The sequence below is a fragment of the Erithacus rubecula genome, assembly GCF_903797595.1.
Source record: "Erithacus rubecula genome assembly, contig: SUPER_Z_unloc_5, whole genome shotgun sequence".
Classification (NCBI taxonomy): domain Eukaryota; kingdom Metazoa; phylum Chordata; class Aves; order Passeriformes; family Muscicapidae; genus Erithacus; species Erithacus rubecula.
Window position 1 is genome coordinate 558161 of NW_027635819.1, and position 10161 is coordinate 568321.

Sequence of the window (10161 nt, forward strand, 5' to 3'; positions counted from 1 at the left end):
CTTTTCCTCTCTCCTTCCCTTCCTCCTTCCCGCCTTCCTTCCCTCCCTCCTTCCTTTCCTCCTTTCTTCCCTCCGGAGCGGGCACACCCGAGCCACGGGGCAACAGCACTGAAACGCAGCCTTAGGGAAACCATGAGGGAGTTTTGATCCAAGCAGAGGTAATGGTGTTTAGGAGGACATAAAAAATTAGATGCCAACCATGGTCTCAGGAGCCTTGGATCTGAATAAGCCTGTGAACTCTTTTCTTCGGGCAATGTGGCGGAGTGGTTGGGTGAGGAGGAACCATGCTTTTCCTTCTTTCCCGAAGTCCAAGCCACTCTTCTGCATGGCCAGCAGGGATGGGATCTTGTGAGCTCACAACCCACTTTAGCTGATTTTCACCTGATTGTCCTGTGAAGATGGTACTGACAGCGTGCCTGGCCTAAGCCTCAGTCAAGAAAGGTTTTGTGGGAGTCCAGGGTATTTCCCTGGCTCCTTTGGGGGTGCAAAAACCCCCCTGGCAAACCCCTCAGAGACCCCCGAGTGCTGCCCAGGAGCTGCAGGGGCTGGATTTGGCTCCTTGGGAGAATCTGCCCACATTGAGAGAAGAGACACAGAAAATAATGATGAGTAGAGTGTAAATTAGAATGTTAGAACGTAGATAAATAGGTTTTCTTGAATGTTTATGATAAGGGACACGTGGCCAAGATGGAGAATTTGGGGGTGGACACCTTTTCCTCCTTCTTCTCCATGTCATCCATGTTGGGTGACACGTTGGCCTCTTGGATTGGATGGGGCTAGGGCTGGACCATTTAATAAAATTGTATTGTATTGGTAAAATTTTGTAAACATGTAATACGTAGTACTAACTATATAAGATAAGCCCTGCCTTGACCAGGCAGATTCCACCATGGATGCCAGGCTGAGCAGACCCTGCTGGCCAGGCAAAAGGTCCCAGAGATAAGAGATAATAAACAGTCCTTGGGAAAAGAGAAAACCGTCTCCAGCAATCTCTCTTCGGCGGCTTCGGGAGAAAACCAGGGTTTGAACCACCCTTCGTGTCCCTCTGGGGTGATCTCAAGGAAAAGGAGAAACCCCAGACTGGGACAGGTTTAAATAATGCAGTGTGTCCTGCCCTCATCCAATTAAAACAAGGCTTTCCCTGAGCACCAGGTCAGATTCCTGCAGAGGTCAGGGTGCAGTTGTAAATAAGCAGAAAGGTCAATCAACAAAGATTTGTGTGACTTTCTACTCTTATATCAGCTAGCTGGTAATACATTCATCTGTATTAGTGCTTACTGTCAAGATAATGCATTTGTTCTCTGGAATTTGTTTCTGCACAGGTTTGCCTAGCATGGCAAAAATGGTGCATGGGCATTTTCCAGGTCAGATGCTCTGACTTCTTGGTTTCTCACTCTTCTAGAGGAGTGGACTGAATTCATTTATGTGTGTTTTAAGGGGCAGAAGAATAAAATTGCAGTACTCCTGGCCAACAATATGGACGTTGAAAGGTAGAAACGTTAGTCTCTGTAAAAGGCAGCCCTACCTGGCACACAATTGCTGATTGTTCTATATAATAAATTATCTCTTTCAGTTCTGTTCCTGGAAAATATGTGGTAAATAACAATAACGACAAGATTTGCTAAAAAGCCATTTTGTTTTGCTTTGTTTTGTTTGGAAAGCACAACAGAAACAGAAAACTTTGCTGTCCAAGCGGTTTAACTTACTGCAAAATTTATTCCTAACGTACTGTAACAGAACTGATTGTTCAAGGTACAAACTAATACCATTTCCTTCACTATAAATTTATACATTTTACTAAAATTTGCTTTTTTATCCACTTAACTCCACAGGATATTGATCTATAATATAATACAGTGGTTTATAAACAGGTGAAATTATGGCTACACAGTAGTGAGCTCAGACATATCTCTTTTTAAGCACATTGTCTGGGGATATTTCAAGCTTATATTCAATATAAATTTGTTGGCACATGGAATTTAATCCTGTTCACTAAAGAATTACAAGGCAGAAAACAGAGTTTCCTGTTCACTACAAGACAAACAATATGAATCAATGCTTCAAATACAAAGTGAGAAAAACATGATCATTAAACATGACAAGTTGCATAATCATCAGGACCCAGGGGTAGCAGGTAAAACTTGATGACCTTTATCCATCATGACCTCTTGCACCAGTTGTAAATCACAGTTGATTTAATCTGGAGGAGAAAAACAGTAATGTAGAGGAATGACGCTTTTAAGATTTTTTACAAACAAGAGCCTTCAGAATGAGTGCTATAGTGCTCTTAAGGCTCTTGCTGGACAAGATGAATGTTTCAATAGCCCTCCTGGCATGCTGTTTTCTGTAACATTTAGTCAGCCCTTCCTTTTTTGGGTCACTGTATCATTAGTGTTCTAAAAAATATTAGGATGTGCTGCATTATTCATGCGAAACACTACAGTGAGTATTTAATGTCTTCATTTTTCCAGTCTTTCACTAAATAATTGGAATGTCCAGAGTTTTACTTTTCAAGGCATTTTTCTCTTAAGATAATTTCATCTGCTGCTCCAGATTCCCTCAGTTTCTCTTCTGCTGTTGTAGCTCTCTGCTCATTATTTAGTTTCCATATTTTAGTAGCTGATCTGTCTTGCTGAGTGCAGGCATTTCCATGGTAATCAGATTACCTACTTAAGTATCCTGTTCATAACAAAAGTACCAAAACCTTAAGTTATGGAGTCATTTATCAGCAGAAACACTTTTTTCTATTCAGAGAAATCAATCTCTTAAGATTGATTTACACTGTAAAAGAAAAGAACCCCTTTAGATTATGTTATCCTGTGTGTTACTGCAGATTATTGGGAAAAGTGTCTTCCCATCACTGAATCTCTTTACAGTTCCAGTGACAGGCTCTCAGCACATGTACAGTGTTATCCTTCTTCTGATTTCCACTGACTTGTGTCAGTTTGTACAAGCTGACATTCTTGGCTGCTGTTCTTTTTGTTTCAGACTCATAACTGAATATGCATTTATCCACCCACCTGTTTTTTCTCCAACAGGTTGAGCCTAGTTTGTTGAAACAGTTGCATAGTCATCATCCAAATCCCTGGAAAAACCTGATTCTGCACATATGAGTTCCAGAAATGGAAATGCTGAACAAAGATACTTAAGCTAGAAAGTACAGGTAGCTCACTTTGAGCTGTGTAAGCATACTTGCTTCAACATCTGCTTTCTGTCATACCTCCACACTGTGGGCAGGGTTATCATTCCTGATCTATCCATCATTTGATGCATATCTCATATGCCTTATAGGATTTGCAGGGTAAATATCACAGATATATGCTAGTAACTAAAGATGATTAAGAATCTGTAAGTATCCCCATTGTCACTCCCACTGGGAATATATCTGCTGATTTTTGCACAAGAGTAAGTGTAGTGTGGAGGCAGTAATATTTCTTTAGAGTATGAGATGATTGTATTAAATAATTGTGAGTAAAACAAAGGTAATCTTTACCCTCTTAATGTATCACTCAGTAAAATACAAAACCCAAGAACACTGTAGAGCACAAATGATATCAGAGATGTGAAACAATGGTCTTACTGGGTTTTGAATTTTAAAAGTTTTTGAATGTTAAAAGTCTGAAAAGTTGCATGTTTTTCACTAAAAATATTTAATTTTCCCATGTATTTTAACTAGTAACAGTCATAATTTGTTCATATAATGCTGTAATTTCAGTCAAATCAAAGGAATTATTTCTTATGTCTGGGCAGAGGACATAGTAACATGAAAGAAATACTGGGTCTCTAGAACCAATCTCCAGCTTTCTCTGGTAACACAGTCACAAACTTAAATAGAGCTAATCAAGTAAAATAATGGTATATAAGGTCTTCTTAAATGCCAAGTATAAGCTGGCTGCTCTTGATGCCAGTGACTTTTTGAGTGATCCATAAAGTTTTAAGTAGGAAGATAATCAGATCCAAAGAAAGACCTGGTAATTTCATTGGTCAAAGGAAAATTAAGAAAAGCATCGACTAAGTCTCGTTACAAAGAACACCTTAAATAGTTCTGTATAAGAATTGTATAGAAATCTCTGGGTTATGTTTTTTCTTTATCTTACATTGTAATGGACCTTTGCACACACACGCAGACAACAAGCTTAGAGACACTCATGATTTCTCTGTTGTGTAAGTTGTACAGGGTACATCTTTGAGGAAATTTCCAGTATTGTATAACTAACACTTTAAAAAATGTGAAAAATGTTCACTAGAAGATTCCCAGACAGTTCTACTCTGTTTCTAAATATCAGAACACAATGGCTTTTTAACTCAGCCGTTTGTTTTTGAGTATTCTTGTCCTGTCATCCTGTCTGGCTGCATTCACTCTAAATAGAGGCACAACCACCACCCTCTGGGCTGAAGATCACATGGGAGAAAAGGACTATGTGCACCTGATACTCTGCTGGAATAAGCTCCATACTTAGATGTTTCTGAGTGTGCATTGCTCCTAAGACATTTAAGCCAAGCTGCTGTGATACGAGATGTTATAGACTAAAAAAGTTTTGAAGCTGACAGAAGTGAGGTATATGCCAATATTTGTATGTTTGGAGCTTGCAAGTGGTTTCTTGAGAGAGGAGGATGCATAAAACATGGATCATGCTCAGCTGTGACATGATGAAGCATCTTGACATAGTAACCTTTGGATTTTCTACATTGTGGTATTTATTTAAGTTCCATAAAATAATAGATTGTTCTTTTCACACGACTGAAGGAAATTATTAGTCTTTAGTCTCTAACCAAAGGAGATTCCTTCATCCAGAAACTGTGGAGAGAATGTAGTGCTGAGCTGGAAAAATGAGAAGTTTTAATATGTGGTTAATTTGCTAAAAATATTGTTGGAAATATAAAAAATGTTTTTTTCCTTTTATCTTTCAGTGGAAAACAGATCCTACAGTAAGATACTACAGATTGTCCAATATTTTTGTCCAGCTTATGTTTGAGTACTTTGTCTTAACAGATTTCTAAAATGATTTATAATTGAGCAATATAAAACATTTGGCACAAGAAAAAAATAAAGCTTCAGTTGTTGATTTAATTTCATTTGCTTTCCCTTAAAGAATAATGAGAAGCCTCATAGAAAACATTTTATTTGGAAAAAGCCTGAAGCAGTGCCTTCTGGCACTCAACAGAGGATGTCAGTTTCTGACACCTCTTTTATGTATAAATATAATGTGAACCCAGGAGAGTAGAGAAAAAAGACTTACCTTTATCTTGACTGTAAAGTTAGGGATCAGCCTTAGAAAATCCTGTGACTTAACTAACTCAGGATTGGTGTGCTAGAAAATCTAAATTTAATTTCCTTCTTTTTCAGACTTGTTGTGTTATGCTTGGCAGATCACTTATTTCATCTCTCTGTATCTTATATCCCCTTATACTGAGTTCTCTCCTTCATCTGTTTACTCAATGCAGCCCAGACTGAAAAATGAGGATTTCTGTGTGTCCTTGTAGTACAAGAAGATTTTGTTAGTTGCTTCTCACTTAGAGCTATTTGAAACATTTCCAATTTATATAACAGTAAAGTTAGGGATTACAGGTAAAATCTTTTCTTTTAGGATACTTGTGAATTTAATCCAATTTATGTAAATCACCCTTATTAGATGACCCACATAACAACTTGTTGTCACAAACAGAAAGCTTATGGTTCCAAGCACTGCATGGCTGCCAGGCAGAATAAGGACATTGAGTGTAGTATTGAAGAAAGGTAAAACAAAGGGAAAACTCAGAGTGAAGTGGGGTTTTACAAAAATGAGGGTTCACACAACCAAGAGTTCTTGAATTCAAGACAATGAATGAACCAGTTCCTCTCTGCAAGCTAAAATTAGTCCATTCTTTTATTGGCACTGACAACCTGATCTGTAGCTGAGCTTCTCTCAGGGTTTTGTATTTGCCACCTTTTTGGACCCATATGTTTTCCTCTTCAGTTATGTGTCTCTGTAGCCTTTCATCCTCCCCCTCAAGCAGATCAACTCATGCAGGCGTTCTCATAACTCTGTTATGGGAATCCTTATTTTTTTATAAGCACAATTATAGATAACCTCTCCAAAGAGTCTCCTGGATTTAAAGCACTGTCACCTGTCCTTCTCAGCTTTATCAAACATGTAAAAAAAATGCAAATTAAGTGATTCCCACTGCTTACTTTGCTTGTTTATGGTCTTCCTGGAAATGGTCTCTGTTTTTAGATGAAGCCAAGCATGTCCAAGGGGAATGTTTTTGAAACTGTGTAAGCTTTTAGATGGAGTCAAATATGTATAAGAGGTTTTTGGGGTATTTTTGACATGTAAGCTTGAAAGCTGTGTGACTTTCGATTTAGTTTTGTGTTAATCTGGCTCAAGGATTTATTTTTCTGTGCTAGCAGATTAGAACAGGGACAGTAAACCATATTAAATAGAATTTACAGTTTGATACAGCTACACCTGGAAAGACTGTGATACCAGTCAGCATCTTTAAAGTTTACAAAAACAGATTCCCCAGCTTCTCACAGCTGTTCCATTGAATAAGGGTGGTTATCTGCTAGTGGTAGGAAGCTTCATGCAATGTGTTCTTCCACAAGGTAAACTCAGCTTTTTTAGAGCTGGGAGGTCTCTGTGTGGAATTCTAGCTAAGTAAAAAGCAGTAGTGTTGAGGATTCATTGGAAACAGCCAGTTTAATCCCCCAGCTAACACAAGTATGTTTTGTTCAATTCAGTCAAGGAATCCAGGCTTACAAAATGACTTTATAATGGTTTTTGAGGAATTGTTTACATGAGAGAATCAAGAGAGATGAAAAACAGAGAGGGTTGCTCTTCAGAAATGAGCTGCATGCAGGAAATAGGAAACGTATGTGTCAGTTTTGCTTCCAAGTTCCAACACTGACATGAAACAAGACATAATGAAGGCTGTTTCAGGGAAGAAGTTTCTGCTTCTATAGGTTGAATCACATATGCCAGCTAACAGAAGGCAGCATAAGCAAAACATTATTAATAATGCTGTTGTTGCAGTGATTAATAATGCTATTGTTGCTGTTGCAATAATGTTATTGTTGCAATGATTCGGTGAAGTTTAAAAACTGTGTGCGAGAGTTCCCATTCCCACTGCAGCAAAAGAAAATGATAGATGTTTGTGCTCTTGTCATTCTGTTCTATTTCAGATAGACTGAAGCTCTTATCCTGATTCTAAACTAGCCAAGTATGTAATTTGCTTTTAATTAGGCCACTGGATATACAGTGGAATTTCTGCACTAGTTGTAAGTGACCTGTCACTGCAGTTCATGAAATTGTTTTTAATATTGTCCTCAGTGGAATTGCAGAGGAGAAAAATGATCAACTGTACCTTCCAGCTTTATTAAAACGTGTTGCAACACTAAAAAAAAAAAAAAAAAAAAAAAAAAAAAAAGAAAGTTTTATGTTTCGAATTATTAAGTCCTGATTTACTTCCACATCTTTACCACTGAGCTTGACAGAAGATTTGAACTGCTCATATGCCTTTTCATTTCACACTGAATTTATAGGAAGTTTCCAAATAATAACAAGTCAACTTGGCAAGAATAAATGTAGACCAAATGGTGTAATCCCCACAAGGAACCATAATCCGCTTATGAAGTATTTACAATAGAAAGCTTGGAAATCCAACAATAGGTTATATTGTTAATAGATTGTTTATAGAATCTTTTATTGACTGATTCATTCCTAATGGCAACAGATTTAGTCACCTAACATTCTTCATATGGCAGGCAGTTCAATGTTTGCTGTTGCTTTAAGAATCCTCTCAGGTATAAGAAAGTTTCATTCTGACATAAATCAATAAATAGGACATGAATAGGACCTTGCAAAGTTCAGAAGTTCCCTGTAATGTTACTGAACTTTCTGATGCTCCCTTTCTGTGACCTGCCAATAACCCTTATCTCCCCTGCCTTCATGACCCTTTAATGTTTCCCTGGCTCTCCATTCCCTTCATCCTCCTAAAGAGCTTGGCTACTTCCCAAGTTGGATTCATCCAAAGGGCCACCCTCCTTGGAAATTCTCCCAGCCTTTGAAAACAGCCTTGCAGTACAGTAGCCTAAATACTAGTTTGCACATTTAAATACCACATATTGCTGAACCTATTATTTTGGTATCTGAACTAAAAATCCCAGTGCCCTAGTTTTGTGTAACCATCAGCATACATTGTATGCACCTGATACACCTAATAGCTTCACAGCCACATTATCCTGTTTTTCAGCAGACTGCAGTTATCTAATACAGTTTTGGACTAGGTATTAATTTTGAATGCACAAAGTCTAATGGCCCTCAATAATTTTATTTTTAACAGCTAACTACAACATACTTGCTCAGAGAGATTTGTTCCAGTACAAATCACAGACTGGGTCTGATGGCCTTCACATTTTCCAGTTTGTCTACAAATAAATACAAGCTTCACAGGAAATTTTTGTAAAATAAGATAGTATGCCAAGTGTATCAGAAATATGCAGCTTTGTGAGTATTTAAGCAAGCAGTGTCAATACAGTAATCTAAACATTTTTGTGTGCCTAGCAAAAGGATGACTATTCACATGAACCTGGTGACGTGTTTTTTCACTGTTGTCTCTGTAGTTAAGAGTATTTGTAAGAGACTAAACTGAGCCCAATTGCTTCTCAGTGACACAGACAAAGTTTGTCATCTCAAAGGTAATGACAAAACTGTGTCATTGCACTTGGGTACAATAAAAGTCAGTCAGTGGGTTCAGCAATAGGACAGATAGAGGTGAAAAGGCTGTTGAGTGGGAGCAAAGTCTTCAATGGTGACATGGCAAAGTTTAAAAGCAGTTTAAAAGATCCAGGTTGAATGCTTGCAGCAGCAGAAGTGAACCAAGACACCAAGACAATCAGTGTGGATATGTCTGTGTATTAGGAATCCCCTACAAGTTTGGAAAGACTGAGATGAAGTCTGGAGTATTCAGTCAAAGCAAGATGACTTTTGCCAGATATTTCTTCTATTACAGATAAAGTAGATTGTCCTTGACAGTTACCTATCTATTCAATGTGCTAGTTTGGTTTTTGATTTTTCCATGCAATTAAAACACTAACCTCCACCTTACATGTGTATGGTCTGAATAGTATTTTCTAATCCTTGGAGGACCAGCACAAAATATTGTAAGAAATGAACATTTATGGGATAAAGCACAAATGTATCTGTTTACAGTGGTAGACTGGACATTGAAAAACTGAAATATATTTAGTGTTGTCTGGACACTCCACAAACTCAGTGCCCTTTCTCTAATCCAGCGTGTACTTCAGCCCCCAAAGCACCTCAGTAAGCCTTACTGAAAAAACTGCTCCATTTCATTAATAACTCTCTTGTACTGGAAGAAGCAAGACTGGTCAGAGTTTGAGACACCACAAGTGCTGACTGGAACACTTTCCTTTCTGACTGTCCCTTTATATATTGGACATTGACATCTCTCTACTGAGAGATTTTTTTCTTATGCCATTGGAGATAGGGAAATGATGCTTAAGTATCAACTTCAAAGGCTTATAAATTGAAGACTGCCAGAAATATCAGTTCTATCAGTAAATGAAAATTAAGCATATTGGTAATACACCAAACCACTTGCATGTCATCAGCTTCAGTTTGTGCAAACCAATCCTCTCTCATGTCCTTCATGATTTTACATCCTCTGGGACCAGAAATTCAGAATTACATTGTTCAGCTGATCACTGTGGATAAGAATATATTTGATGTTATTAATCTGCTATTTGAAAATATGACAGATGTGCCTTGTGATAAACCAGTGGTTGGTAACCTCAACTAGAGAGAACATATTTATTAATTTCTACTAATTTAATTTGTTTCAGGGTCATGTAAGAACAAAAGACAAAAGGAAAACACACATAAACCTCCTTTCTCTACTGAAGCTGCCATTAGGTTCAGTGTTCCAGCTCGGAAGTCCCTAATATATTTTGGCTCATGAAAATGGATTAAGAACATGTAGAATCATTCTGAATAACAGACTTTCCCAAGTTCTTTAAGTGTAGGAGAGAGAGAAGTTTCCTGAGATGTGATACCCTTCATGGAAACAAGTATCAAGAAAAAGAATGTGGACAAAACGTGTAGTATTCTACCAGGTGCTGAAGAAGCCCCTATTGGTATGTCTAGTACCTTGCATCTAATG

General features: G+C 37.8%; 1 long non-coding RNA gene across 1 annotated transcript in view; it reads left to right on the forward strand.

Moving 5' to 3' along the window:
• Positions 1 to 9845: 9845 nt before the first annotated feature.
• LOC306815017 overlaps positions 9846 to 10161 on the forward strand; it is a 42710-nt gene continuing 42394 nt past the window's right edge. Inside the window, exon 1 of the long non-coding RNA XR_013777297.1 lies at positions 9846 to 10160. This is a non-coding gene — a long non-coding RNA (uncharacterized lncRNA). The remainder of the gene's footprint in view (position 10161) is intronic.